Source organism: Trachemys scripta, chromosome 8 (genome assembly GCF_013100865.1).
Source record: "Trachemys scripta elegans isolate TJP31775 chromosome 8, CAS_Tse_1.0, whole genome shotgun sequence".
Taxonomy (NCBI): Eukaryota; Metazoa; Chordata; order Testudines; family Emydidae; genus Trachemys; species Trachemys scripta.
This window is the reverse complement of record NC_048305.1, coordinates 37,639,142-37,653,744: the sequence shown is the minus strand read 5'-3', so window position 1 is coordinate 37,653,744 and position 14,603 is coordinate 37,639,142. Positions and strand designations below refer to the sequence as shown.

The 14,603-nt window shown below is 41.7% G+C and overlaps 1 protein-coding gene and 1 pseudogene across 10 annotated transcripts in view; both read right to left on the bottom strand.

Annotated features, from left to right (window-relative positions):
- Positions 1-14,603, bottom strand: part of LOC117881609 (protocadherin gamma-A4-like) — a 388,535-nt gene that overhangs the window by 154,679 nt on the left and 219,253 nt on the right. The window contains exon 1 of one of the 10 annotated variants that reach the window (XM_034779079.1): positions 14,466-14,596. The exons of the other annotated variants lie outside the window; for them this stretch is intronic. The gene's annotated coding sequence lies outside the window, so the exon portion shown is untranslated. Of the gene's footprint in view, positions 1-14,465; positions 14,597-14,603 lie in introns of those variants that run through there. 10 annotated transcript variants of the gene reach the window in all.
- LOC117881613 overlaps positions 1,655-14,603 on the bottom strand; it is a 53,330-nt pseudogene continuing 40,381 nt past the window's right edge.

Sequence of the window (14,603 nt, the reverse complement as noted above, 5' to 3'; positions counted from 1 at the left end):
TTGTTTTGGTCACATCAGATGTTTACAAATCCCATCAGGGCAAAGGAATCCGCGGCAGAGGGGTAAACGTTCCCGTATTGTGTGTTCTAACGGCCGTTCCCTTTTCTCAGCCGGCCTGCGAAGGTCTCTCTGCTGTTTCCTCTGCGATCCGCGCTGTGTGACGGAGCAACCACAATGCTGGAGGCTCGGATGGATCTCCGGCTCCAGCCCTGGCTCCGCATTGGCCAACAGCGGCACTCCGAGTCTCAACGGGAGAACTGCAATAGCAACGATCTTATCAAGGCGCCGGTGCAGCTTAGTCGCTTTATTTATTAATTATTAATATTATTATCATCTAAAGAATATACTCAAATTGTAAAGCACTGTACATTTCTTGTTAACTGTAAACAACTGCATCCCAGAGCAAAACTATACATATATTCTCCAAATTTTTTTGTAGATATATCTCTATATATGTGGAAGCTATAGTATGAAATCTTGTCCTTTTCTACAAACTAATCCTTTTGATTTAGTATAGAAAAAATAGCTGTCTGGTGAATCTAAAAAATGAATACCGATAATTTATAGTTCTAATTATTTTTAAACTATATCAAACGAGTAGATAGAAGAACTTCCCAACACTTGCAAAAAGTTCTCGTTCATAAACCACAATCCTCAAATATCCATGTTCACACATATGCGTGGAATGCAGCAAGTGATAATTGTGAAATATTTGATAGAAAGAATTATTTTCTTAATTGAGAAGAGCGGGAACGATTGCAGGTTTATATATCCGATTTAGCATCATAAGTAAAACCCATTTCACACTCACATATATGTCCATTTTAAGCTTCTCTTTTTTTCCGAAAGAAATCTGCCCATTAATAATGTACAACTACAAAAAGAAGATGAAGAAGGCGGCTCCGCTCTCCTAAATGATACTGTACTTAAAAGCTAGGTTCTCTCATAAATCCTAATAAACAAAATAAAAGGAGTCCGGAAGAACCCTTAAGCGTTCCATATATAATGCATACCTAAAATCGTGGGAATGTTCTCTTGAAAACCCTGTATACAAAAGCTTTTCCGTGATGCAAATCTAAACTAGGAGAATCAATCATGTCAGCACAAATCAGACGTAAAATTAGTACTATACGCCCATTATACCAACATATTTCAAGTCAGTTAAGAATTTATCTATATTAATATACAGTGCTATAGAAGCACGTAGTTTTTTAAAAGCATAACAAAGAAGAAGTAAAATATTCTGTCTGAAATGTTGAAGTAATTAGTCATAAATAAAGGATTCTATAACGTTAGTTTCTGGATTATGTATTTCTAGTCTCTCTCTGTATATAAAGAAAAACAGTAAAACCTAAAATCAAAACCAAAACCCTCCCTAAAGAACAGTATTTACTCCGAAAAAGGAGGGAAGCCAGACAACAGGAAGTCCAGTTGGGACTTCGCGATTAATTTTATGTGGAAGATATTCAGATAATACGATGCTATGTGGCAGCAGAACAGCGATAGATAGATAGATAGATAGATAGATAGATAGATAGATAGATAGATAGATAGATAGATACATAGATAGATAGATAGATAGATAGATATTGCAATAAAGGAAGTGATCTAACTGCAGGCTTCCAGATTTTGATGCACATTTCAATGTAAACCATATTATTATTCAGAGTTATGATAACTTTCCCACAAATTGGGAGACGGGAACTCTCGAGGAGTCAAACAGCTGCTAGTTTCTTCATCTGCGGAGCCTTAGGGCCAGTAACACTATGATAAAAGGTAAAGAACAAGCAGGAAACGGAAGCCACAGCGATCCACAAATACAAGGTGAGGCTGGACTGGGGGTCTACAGGAGCTGCGAGGCTGCTTAAATCGAAGAGGATTTCGGGGATGCTGTCAGCCACCACCACCGTGACAGTGGTCGTGGCAGAGAGAGGGGGCTGCCCGTTGTCCTTCACTAAAACCACCAGACTTTGCTTGAGCGCATCTTTGTAGAGAAAGTAGCGCGCTGTCCTGATCTCACCGCTGTGGAGTCCTACAGAGAAGAGCCCCGGCTCTGTAGCCTTCAGCAGCTGGTAGAAGAGCCAGGCGTTCTGCCCGGAGTCTGCATCCACCGCCACCACCTTAGTGACCAGGTAACCCGGCTCGGAGGAGCGAGGGGCCAACTCCACTCCCGTGGAGCCATCGGTAGGAAAGGAGGGGTGTAAGATGTGCGGGGTATTGTCATTCTGATCCAGTATAAAGAGAGTGACGGAGACATTACTGCTGGGAGGTGGGGAAACCCCCATCCTGAGCCTGCACTTGGAACCGAATCTCCCGGAACTGTTCGTAATCGAAGGAGCACAGAGCGTAGAGAGCCACATCCGAAGAAGTGGGCAGTAGCCCACGAAAGCTTATGCTCTAATAAATTTGTTAGTCTCTAAGGTGCCACAAGTACTCCTGTTCTTTTTGCAGAGACAGACTAACACGGCTGCTACTCTGAAACCAGTCTCGGAGGTAATGGAGATGGAAGAGCCTAGAGGAGCTTCCCGGATCTGACCCATGGTAACCAAGTAAGTGACTGGCGTTTTCTCTCTTCCCCCATGTGATGTTGTATTTTGCCATCTGCTTCCTGTCCAGGGCTCGGTCTGTCACCAGACTGTAATAATTATCGAAGGGTTTCTTCAGCTGGAAGGGGAGGTTGCTGGATATGGAGCACCTGACCTTCCCGGTCTCTCCTGAATTCAGATCTTGCACAGTTAAAAGGGTGATCATAGTCCCGTGGGGAGAGTTCTCGAGGATGGAGCTGGTAAGAGACCTGAGAGCGATTTCCGGAGCGTTGTCATTCACATCACGGACCGCAACGACAACTTTTGATCTTTCAAAAAGAACTTCCCGTCATGAGCTTCCACTTCAATTTCATATCACGCAGATTCCTCAAAGTCCAGGTTCCCCACAAGTGTTAGATCTGCCGTCTTCGAGTCCAAGTGGAAACTTTATCAGTTATCTTTCTAACTGAATATTGCATTTCTTTATTGATTCCTTCATCAGGATCAGGCGCTTACACTGTCACCGCCCTGAACCCTATAAGACACATTTTCCAGAACACTCAGGTTGTAGACCAACTGCCTAATACTGGCGTATTGTCATTTGCAGCCTCAACAATAACTCTGATAATGCGAAGTGCCAGACCTAACGGGATCTCCTCCGTCAGTGGTTGTAAAGGTTAGATTGTAAAGTTCGTTTTTCTCTGTCCAGCCACTTTCCCAGCACCAATTCGGCATATTTAACTCCATCGGATCCACTTTGCACAACCAGAGAGAAACGCCTATTCGTGCTCAGTTGATAGCCCTGGAGAGACATAATGCCCATATGTGGGTCCTGCGCCTCCTGAATTGGGAATCGGGTCCTCGCCACTGTTAACTCTCTGACTTTTAACTCCAGTTCCTTCGTTTGGAAGCTGGGAGCATTATCGTTAATACATTTTATTTCAATGTCAGTTTCATAAAGTTTCATTTTATCCTCCACTTTAGCCTCAAATTTAACAAACAGTTCTCCATCCGGTGAGCAGACCTGCTCTCTGAGTATCCTTTCCGTGCAGATTAAACGGCCACTCTTAAAATTCAAAACAAATACTGAGTCCTACTTCTTCGCACAATGCGTACTCCGCGGTCTGAGAGCTCTTTTATATCCATGCCCCGCAGATCATTTGTGATGTTCCTCACGAAACAGCCTTTCTCCATTTCCTCCGGAATCGAATAACGAATCTCCCCAGAAATTGATTCCCAAAAATATAACGCAAAACAGGGCTCACCCTTCGCAGTGTCGTTGCTTATATGTTTCTATTCTGTCACTCTCATGTTGATGTGGCAATGCCGCCCATTCTCCTCTGGGAATGTCTCTGTCTGATTTTATATTTGGCTGAATATATTTTACAGTATCACTTGTTAAATCATAAACTGTTTCCATCGAATATCGCCCTTTACGATTCCACCCAGACCCGCTGAGTGACAGGACCGGCTCCAGGGTTTTTGCCACCCCAAGAGCGCAAGCAAAAAAAAAAAAAAGCTGCCATCGCGATCTGCGGCGGCAATTAGACCGGAGGTCCTTCGCTCCCAGCGGGACCCTCCACCGAATTGCCCCCACATAGCTGGACGTGCCACCCCTCTCCGGAGAGGCCGCCCCAAGCACCTGCTTGGCAAGCTGGTGCCTGGAGCCGGCTCTGCTGAGTGAGAGAGTCTGACCTGTGTTCTGGGCTGCGACACATGGGGTGGAGATGGCCGGATCTCTCCTGGCGTTAGTCTGCCTGATTGGTGAACAGCAGAGTTCAGAGCCTCAACCAGTAACTGCAGAAGTTCTGTGCTGGAGTTTTTCGATTGGTATTTATATCAAACAATAACGACATACGCTCCCTGCAAGTTTTTAATTTGATATTTTAAAATGTAAATATGCTACTTTTCACTTTTATATAAATAGGAGAGTCTACTGGCACATAAAGAATGAACAAAGGTATTGCTGGTGCAGAATCTCTTTTATTTTACACTAACTGGAAGGCTTTCCATGCCGTCTTTTCCTTGCCACGCAGTGCATGGTCAAATGCATCATCTCAAAGAAGTTCATGAATCTGAGGACCAACAAAGACACCTTCCTTTATCTTAGCTTCACTTAACCTTGGAAATTTTCCACAGAGGTACTTGAAAGCTGTTTGTGTTTTGTCAATGGCCTTGACAAAGTTCTTCATCGGACCCAGCTTGATGTGTAAGGGTGGTAACAAAATCTTCCTTGATTCAATAAGTGGTGGATGCTGAACACTTTTCCTTCCAGGTTCCAATGACTGTCGGAGTGGCCAATCTTTCTTGATGTAGTGGGAATCTCTTGCACGACTATCCCATTCGCAGAGAAAACAGCAGTACTTTGTGTATCCAGTCTGCAGACCAAGCAAGAGAGCAACAACCTTCAAATCGCCACAAAGCTGCCACTGATGTTGGTCATAGTTTATGCACCTCAAAAGTTGTTTCACATTGTCATAGGTTTCCTTCATATGGACTGCATGACCAACTGGAATTGATGGCAAAACATGGCCATTATGCAGTAAAGCAGCTTTAAGACTCGTCTTCGATGAATCAATGAACAGTCTCCACTCATCTGGATCGTGAACAATGTTGAGGGCTGCCATCACACCATCGATGTTGTTGCAGGCTACAAGATCACCTTCCATGAAGAAGAATGGGACAAGATCCTTTTGACGGTCACGGAACATGGAAACCCTAACATCACCTGCCAGGAGATTCCACTGCTGTAGTCTGGAGCCCAACACCTCTGCCTTACTCTTAGGTAGTTCCAAATCCCTGACAAGGTCATTCAGTTCACCTTGTGTTATGAGGTGTGGTTCAGAGGAGGAGGATGGGAGAAAATGTGGGTCCTGTGACATTGATGGTTCAGGACCAGAAGTTTCATCCTCTTCCTCTTCCTCATCTGACTCAAGTGAGAATGATTCTGGTGCATCAGGAACAGTCCTTCTCCGTGGGGTACTGGGCGTATAGCTGATGGAATGTTTGCATAATGCACAGTCCACTTTTTCTTCTTTGACACACCTTTCCCAACTGGAGGCACCATGCAGAAGTAACAATTGCTGGAATGATCTGTTGGCTCTCTCCAAATCATTGGCACTGCAAAAGGCATAGATTTCCTTTTCCTGTTCAACCACTGGCAAAGATTTGTTGCACAAGTGTTGCAGCATATGTGTGGGGCCAACCTCTTGTCCTGATCTCCAATTTTGCAGCCAAAATAAATGCGATACGCTTTCTTAACCATAGTGGTTATACTGCGCTTTTGTAATGCAAAAGTCACTTCACCACAAACATAGCAGAAGTTATCTGCACTGTTCACACAAGTATGAGGCATCTCTGCTCACTTTGGCTAAACAGAAATGTGTCCCTTTGCAAAATCAAACACTGACAAATAAGAGAGCATGACACTGTATGATTTCTAGAGCGGATATAGGACAATTTGTTCAGTAAAGTGATGTAAGCTTCGTTATGATTGCATCATCCATGACTTCTAGGAATAACATGATGCAATTCATATCATGTATGATGCAATACCAGCTTCAGATTGCATCATTCATTGTTTTGCCTAAAAAGCAAGTACTGTCCAAACCCAGTCATAGATTTATTCATAGATCCAGTCAAAGATGTATTTTAGTCATTTCTGGTTTAAATTTAGATCCCTTCCCTTTATAACTCACTTATCCTCCGCCATTCCCAAGTCAAGGGTCATATATACTGACCCAATAGCATATCTTGAAAACTAGAGCCAATCAACAATTTTAAGCATAATTTTCGTTCTCAGTGACCCAGAATTAGTAAAGTTTGACTACATTTATTTCAGAAGCATTTTGGCTGTAGAGCAGTGTAATGTATGAAACAGGAAAGCTAGCTCAGGTCACAGCAGAGATGAGATGCTACAGCTTACACATCCTGGGTGTTAGGAAGAGCAGATGGATGGGATCAGGAAGATTAACAACAGCCTCAGGAAAAAGTTTGCTGTTTTCTGGACAGGATGATGGATAACACCATGAGGGTGTGTCATAACTATAAAGGGAAGGGTAACAGCTCTCCTGTGTACAGTACTATAAAATCCCTCCTGGCCAGAGACTCCAAAATCCTTTTCCCTGTAAAGGGTTAAGAAGCTCAGGTAACCTGGCTGACACTTGACCCAAAGGACCAATAAGGGGACAAGATACTTTCAAATCTTGGGGGGGGGGGAAGGCTTTTGTTTGTGCTCTTTGTTTGGGAAGTTGTTCACTCCTGGGACTGAGAGGGACAGACAACAATCCAGGTTCTCCAAATCTTTCTGAACAAGTCTCTCATATTTCAAACTTGTAAGTAAACAGCCAGGCAAGGCGTGTTAATTTATCTTTGTTTTCTCAACTTGTAAATGTACCTTTTGCTAGAGTGTTTATCTCTGTTTGCTGTACTTTGAACCTAAGGTTAGTGGGGGGTCCTCTGAGCTCTTTAAGTTTGATTACCCTGTAAAGTTATTTTTCCATCCTGATTTTACAGAGAGGATTTTTACCTTTTTCTTTAATTAAAAGCCTTCTTTTTAAGAACCTGATTGATTTTTCCTTGTTTTTTAGATCCAAGGGGGTTGGATCTTGATCCACCAGGAGTTGGTGGGAGGAAGGAGGGGAGATGGTTAATTTCTCCTTGTTTTAAGATCCAAGGGGTTTGGATCTGTATTCACCAGGGAATTGGTGAAGGTTTCTCAAGGCTACCCAGGGAAGGGAATTAGCTTTGGGATGGTGGCAGCGGACCAGATCTAAGCTGGTAGTTAAGCTTAGAAGTTTTCATGCAGGCCCCACATTTGTACCCTAAAGTTCAAAGTGAGGAAGCAGCCTTGACAGGGTGTAATAATATCACCCTGATTCAGTGCTACGCTCTGACAAATAACAGTGATGAAGAAGTAAAGGATAAATTCTACCTTACACTACAGGTGGAGTTAGAGAGAGTATCATGCCACAACCTAACTATTGTCATGGGAGACTTGAATGCCAAGGTCCGTAAGGACAACACAAACAATGACAGAGCAATGGGAAGACATGGGTTTGGCACCATGAATGAAAATTGAGAAAGGCTTGTTGATTTCTGTAATATGAATGGCCTAGTCACCGGTGGAATCCTATCTGAACATTGTGAAATTCACAAGCTGACATGGTGTTCTCCAAATGACAGAGATAAGAACCAGATTGACCATATCATGATCAATGGCAAATGGCGATGCTCATTGACAGATGTGAAAGTGAGAAGGGGTGCAGATGTTGGCAGCGACCATCACCTCGTGATAGCCTCTATCAAGCTAAAACTGAGAAGTGAGAGTCCACCAATCAAGGGACCTAGGTATTATGATATTGACAAGCTAAAGTCCCTTGAAATACAGAAAGCCTTCGTTCTGCAGTTAAAGAACAGGTTTCAAGCACTTGCAGACCTTGACGAAGAGGAGGGGAATGCAGATGAGGAGATCAACAAGAAGTGGGACAAAGAACCAGTAATTTATAAATAGAGCCATGAAGCCTGTCTAGGCTACAGGTAGAAGAGAAGGAAGGAGTGAATTACACCCAGCACATGGAATGCCATAGAAACCAGATGAGCCCTGAAGAAAAAAGTTTTAGACACAAAATCCCAGAAGCTAAAGGACAAATACCACGAGCAGTATAGCAAGGCACACACTGGGAGGTCAAACACCTTATGAGAGTGGACAAACAGCATAATATTGATAATCTGGCAACACAAGCAGAGGATGCAGCTGCTCGTGGTGAACAAGGAATCGTCTACAAAATGACGCAGCTTATCAGTGGTAAATGGCAGACACCAACAAATACTCTCATCAGGAGCAAACAAGAACACCTACTAACAACTGAAAAAGAACAAGAAATGTGCTGGACAGAGCATTTTAAAGAATTGCTGAACAGGGAGCCACCTAAAGAGGAAGCAAACATCCAGGAGGCAGAAGAAGATCTTGATATCAACATAGACACCTCAACTAAGGAAGAGATCAAGTGCCAGATGAATGGACCAATGGGGTTATAGTGAAGATACTAAAGAAAGGAATCCTCAGTGATTGTAATAACTGGCGTGGTATCACACTTTTATCTGTGCCAAGCAAAGTATTGTGTAAGATCATAGTCCAGCATCTATCAAAGGCAGTCTATAGCGTTCTCAGAAAAGAGCAAGCTGGTTTTTGGAAAGGGCGTGGATGCACAGACCAGATCTTCACTCTACGAAACATAATAGAATTGTGCTTAGAATGGCAACAGCAACTCTACATACATTTCATAGAGTATGAGAAGGCTTTTGATAGCATTCACAGGACCAGCGTATGGAGCATTCTGTGGGCGTATGGAATTCCTTTCCGTATAACCAACATAATCAAAAGCTTCTATTTCAACTTTATATGCAGTGTTGATCAGAGTGAGCTCAGTTTTGAAGTCAAAACAGGAGTATGCCAGGGGTATGTCATGTCTGCAATCCTCTTCAACATTGCCATTGACTGGGTAATCCGGCTGTCACAGAGTTTGGGGGAGGCAAAGCCCTGCACCCCCGGCTTCCTGCGATTCACCGTGACTTTTAGCCAGGCAGTAGAACAGAAGGTTTATTAGATGACAGGAACATAGTCCACACCAGAGCTTGTAGGCATAAACGGGACCCCCTTAGTCAGGTCCTTCTGGGTAGTAGCGAACTTAGCCCCCAACCGCAAAGTTCTCTACGGTTCCCCTGCCAGCTCAAGACTGAACCTCTCCCACCCCTCCTTTCTTGCCTTTTCCTCTTTTCCGGGCCAGGAGGTCACCTGATCTCTTTATTCTCCAACACCTTTAGCTATCCCCTGGCAGGGGGAAAGGGCCCCAGCCATTAGTTGCCAGAAGACAAAGTGCCAGCCATTTATGCACACTGGCCCTTTGCTCTGCAACAATCTCACCCCCTAAAAACTTAAAAAATGCATAGGGGAAACTAAGGTACCCACACAGTATTAAAAAAAACGTTAAAAACAGTCCCACTTCATCACATCGGCATACAAAAGAAGACATGCCAAGAAGCATTAAATGGACACTCTTCTCATCCCTTGAAGACCTGGACTTCCCAGATAATGTCAGTCTCCTATCACATACCCAACACCATATACAAGAAAAAACAACTCAACTCAATGCATTCAGCCAGCAAATTGGACTGAAAACCAACTGCAATAAGACAGATATCATAGAATATCAGGGTTGGAAGGGACCTCAGGAGGTCATCTAGTCCAACGCCCTGCTCAAAGCAGGACCAATTGCCAGACAGGTTTTTGCCCCAGATCCCTAAATGGCCCTCTCAAGGATTGAATTTACAATCCTGGGTTTAGCAGGCCAATGCTCAAACCACTGAGCTATTCCTCCCCTCCTTTAATATTGCATCACCAGTACGGATAGAGGATTATGTTCCCACCAGTGTAGAAGCATTCACATACTTGGGCAGGACGGTGGAACAAGCCAGGACATCCAGAACAAAATCAATAAAGTCAGGAACACCTTCAGGAGCTTAAATACAGTCTGGAAATCATCAAAATACAACACCAAAACTCAAGATTTATAAGAACTGCATACTTTCAATACTACTTTATAGTGCATAATGCTGGGGAATGAGAAAGTATGGCATGTCCAAACTGTCTTAATTCCATACAACCTGCCTCAGAAAAATCCTCCATATCTTTTGGCATAAGATATCTCAAACCAAGATCTATTGACACAATGCAGCCAAGAGGATCTGAGCACCATCATTGCCAGCAGGTGTTGGAGATGGATCAGTCATGTGCTTCGGATGGAAACTGATTTCATCAGTAGAGTGGCAATAAGATGGACACCTGAAGGCAAGCGAAAACGAGGCCGCCCAAAAACAACATGGCAAAGAGCTGTGGAAGCTGATCTGAAAAATCTGGGGCACAGCTGGGGAACCATTGAAAGACTTGCCAGAAACAGACAGGATTGGAGGAGCTTCATCACTGCCCTAAACACCAGAGGCGTAATAAGAACATGATGATGATGATGTATTGTGAGCTTCTGTGACTGTGTAAATCACCAGACAGAACAGAGACATGAATTAGTGTGAGGGGGTGATCTTCAACAAAAAGTGTTATGCCCTTCCCAAAAGGAAAGGCTATCAACATCAGATGGACTACTGTGGATGTTGCAACTGAAAGTTATCGATGTACTGTCAACAAGAAGACCAAAGACTGTTGTTGTTCTGCCTCCTCAGTGAAGATGAGTCATTCAAGGAACTCCTCATATCAGCTGACCTTTGCATCTGAAACCATGTGAGAAGGAGAGAATATAATCCCTAACAAGAAGGCATTGATCATCTCTATGCTGCTTGGGCTCTGGGAAGCGAGGTGTGTTTCCAGGCATACACACAAGATCCCCAGCTGTTTAGCCTGGGTTAGTCCTAAAGGACATATACAGCTTTCTTATTATAGAAGTTTCTATTACCTTTTGAAACTTAAGATTGTAACCCATTTGTGTATCTGTTTAGCCATTTCAACCTTGTAAATAACTCTCCTGTTTCCTTTTCCTATTTAATAAATATTTATATAGTTCATTATAGGATTGACTACAAGTGTCTCTTGTAGTGTCTCTGGAGGATCTTAACAGAAGCTACAAAGTTAGACATCTTAAATCAGCAGGCCCAGATAACTTGCATCCAGGAGTTTGAAAAGACATGCCTGAGGAATGCATTGAACCATTAATATTGATTTTCAATAAGTCTTGGAGCTCTTGGAAAGTTCCAGAAGACTGGAAGAAAGCTACTGTTGTGACATTTTTTCAAAAGAGCTAACAGAATGACCTGGGTAATTATAGGCCTGTTAGCCTGACATTGATCCCAGGCAAGATTATGGATCAGCTGATATGGGACTCCATTAATAAACAACTAAAGGAGGGTAACATAATTAATGCCAATCAGGATGGATTTATGGAAAATAGATCCTGTCAAACTAACTTATCTTTTTTGACAAGATTACAACTTTGGTTCATAAAGGTAATAGATATAATGTAATATATTTAGACTACTGTAAGGTGTTTGATTAGTTACAACACAACATTTTCATTAAAAAACTAGAATGATATAAAATTAACATGGCAAACATTAAATGGATAAAAACTGGATAACTCATAGGTCTCAAAACGTAACTGTAAATGGGGAATTGTCATCAAATGGGTCTGTTTCCAATGGAGTCCTTCAGAGGATCAGTTCTTTGCCCTATGCTTTTTAACATCTTTATCAATGACCTGAAAGAAAACATAAGATCATAAATGATAAGGTTTACAGATGACACAAAAATTGGGGAAGTGATAAACAATGAAGTGGGGCAGGTCACTGATTCAGAGTGATCTAGATTGTTTGGTAAACTGGGCCCAAGTAAACAATATCCATTTTAATATTGCTAAATTTAAATGTATACATCTGTAAATAAAAAATGGAGACCATAAATACAGGATGGGAGATGCTATCCTGGGAAGTCGTGACTTTGAAAAGATTTGGGGGTGGGGATGGATAATCAGCGGAACATGAGGTCCTGATGTGATGCTATGGCCAAAAGAACTAATGTGATCCTGGGACACATAAATAGGGGAATCTCAAGTAAGAGTGGAGAGGTTATTTTACCTCTGTGTTTGGTACTGGTGTGACCATTGCTGGAACTCTATGTCCAGTTCTGGTGCCCACAATTCAAGAAGGATGTTGATAAATTAGAGATGGTTCACAGAAGAGCCATGAGAATGTTTAAAATATCAGAAAACATGCCTTATAGTGCTAGATAGACTCAAGGAGCTCACTCTAATTTAACAAAAAGAAAGTTAAGGTAATAGACTTGATTACAGTACCTAGATGGGGAACAAATATTTAATATTGGGCTTCAATCTAGCAGAAAGGTATAATACAAGCCAACGACTGGAAGTTGAAGCTAGACAACTTGAGACCAGAAATAAGGTGTAAATTTTTAATGGAACAATTTACCAAGAGTCTTGGTAGATGCTCCATCATTGACAATTTTAAAATCGAGATTGAATGGTTTTTCTAGATGATATGCTTTAGTAATTATTTTGGAGAAGTTCCACGGCCTGTGTTATAATGGAGGTCAGACCATATGATAACAATGATCCATTCTGGCCTCAGAATCTATTAATGGATGAAATATGAGTGTTAAAGAGATGCTGGGAAATCTGTCTGTTTGTATGTACTGTGCCTAATGGGTAATATTAAATATTGTATTCAGCATTTTTATCTGGTAATATCCATATTCAATTTTAGAAGATCTAGTATTATGAGAAGCTATGGGCTCCTTTGTACTGCAAGAGCATTATATATGCCCAAATCAGGCAGAGACATTTTGAACCACAAACAATCGACTACAAACCATCACCATCACTTGGTCCACTAACTGATCTCCTTCAGGTCAATAATCAGCATTCCAATCCATAGATCAGGTTCAAAGAACTGACATAACAGCAACTCACAAAAGAATACACCTCCCATTCCCTAAATATGGAATGTCCACTTCTAATTACAGGGGCCCAAGGCCCATGTCAGGCATTATTTAATCATACAACACTGACCCTGCAGAAATAGAATCCCTACATTATTAAGAAAAAGTTTATAGCTTTGCCGTGGGACCCAAACTGACTTTAGGCACTGAAAAATTACAAGCTATCGAATCTTAAATACTTTCAATTTTTATTCAAAGACTTCAAAAAGTAGTTCTATAATATATATGATACACAGAGATTATAGGAAGGTTTGGCATAAAGGTTTTATTATCACCTGGTTAGGAGGACCTAAATAATTGACTGAAGATTTTGCCACAGATGAATAATGCAGCCTCTACAAAGCCATGTCAATGAAATCTTTACACTATATTAGTGTATTTTACAGATATGTAATTGTGTATCTGTAAAATGAAAGAGATGTGACACTTAAAATGAATAACAATCTTCTTCTAGCTGGGAATAATTATTCAATTTCCCATGGAATAGCAAAAAAGGAATATTTCCAAAGAAGCAATTAAAAAGTTTTTTTTAAAAGAACATTGTTAATATATAGGAATAATTATTTTTTCCTACTCACAAGAAGCAGTACAACCCACTTAAATTATAAAAAGGCTCCTAGAAATGTAGTTATTGTAAAGAAATCCACTGAAATGAGAGGAAGGATATTCTTCCTTGGAGATGCAGGAGGGAGTGGTTGTTAAGGCAATGGTGGGGACTTAAGAAATCTGAGTTTATTCTATTATACTTCTTTCTGACCTTACAAAAGTTATTTTACTTCTTCATGCCCTGTAAAATGGGAATAACAAAAATGGGAATAACCCCCGAACGGGGTACAGTGAAAACAAATTCATGCAATTTTGAGTGCCAGTAAATCCTACAAAAATAACAACAGTTTAACAAAAGTCTCCTATACCATTTAAGGAAAATTAGTCTTGTACAATTATGAAAACAAGTAATACATCTAAAAATCATATAAACCACGGAACTAGAAACTTACCACTTCAGCAGTTTCAGTTGTTAAGACGCTACATCCGTTGTTCATAAGTAAGGTCCCAGAGTTCTCACTGCACAGAACATTCTCTGATATCTGGGCATTAGATTTCAGGAAAGAAAATTCATTTTTCTTAGATTCTGAGGATAAACATAGCTGATAAGAATAAGGCAAAGTACCCTCATCAAAATTTGATGGGAATGTAGGGACAGTCTTGGAAAAAGGATCAGGACCAAAACACTGAAGTAATTTAGGTTTCCTTGAACTTCGCAATTTCATCACAATGGCCAGTGCCATTGTCAGGAGGAACAAAAATGAGATCGAGGCTAAAGCCAGCACCAAGTAAAACTGTAAATCAGACTGAGGTGCCGAGTCACCCGATTGGTCACTCATTTCCGGAAGAGCCTCTTGGAAGTTCTCAGCAAACACCAGGTTGAGAGTCACTGTGGCGGAGAGAGGCGGCTGCCCGTTATCCTTCACCAGGGTGACCAGCCTGTGCTTCACAGCATCTCTCTCCGCAAAGGCGCGGGCTGTCCGGATCTCCCCGCTGTGCAGCCCCATGCTGAA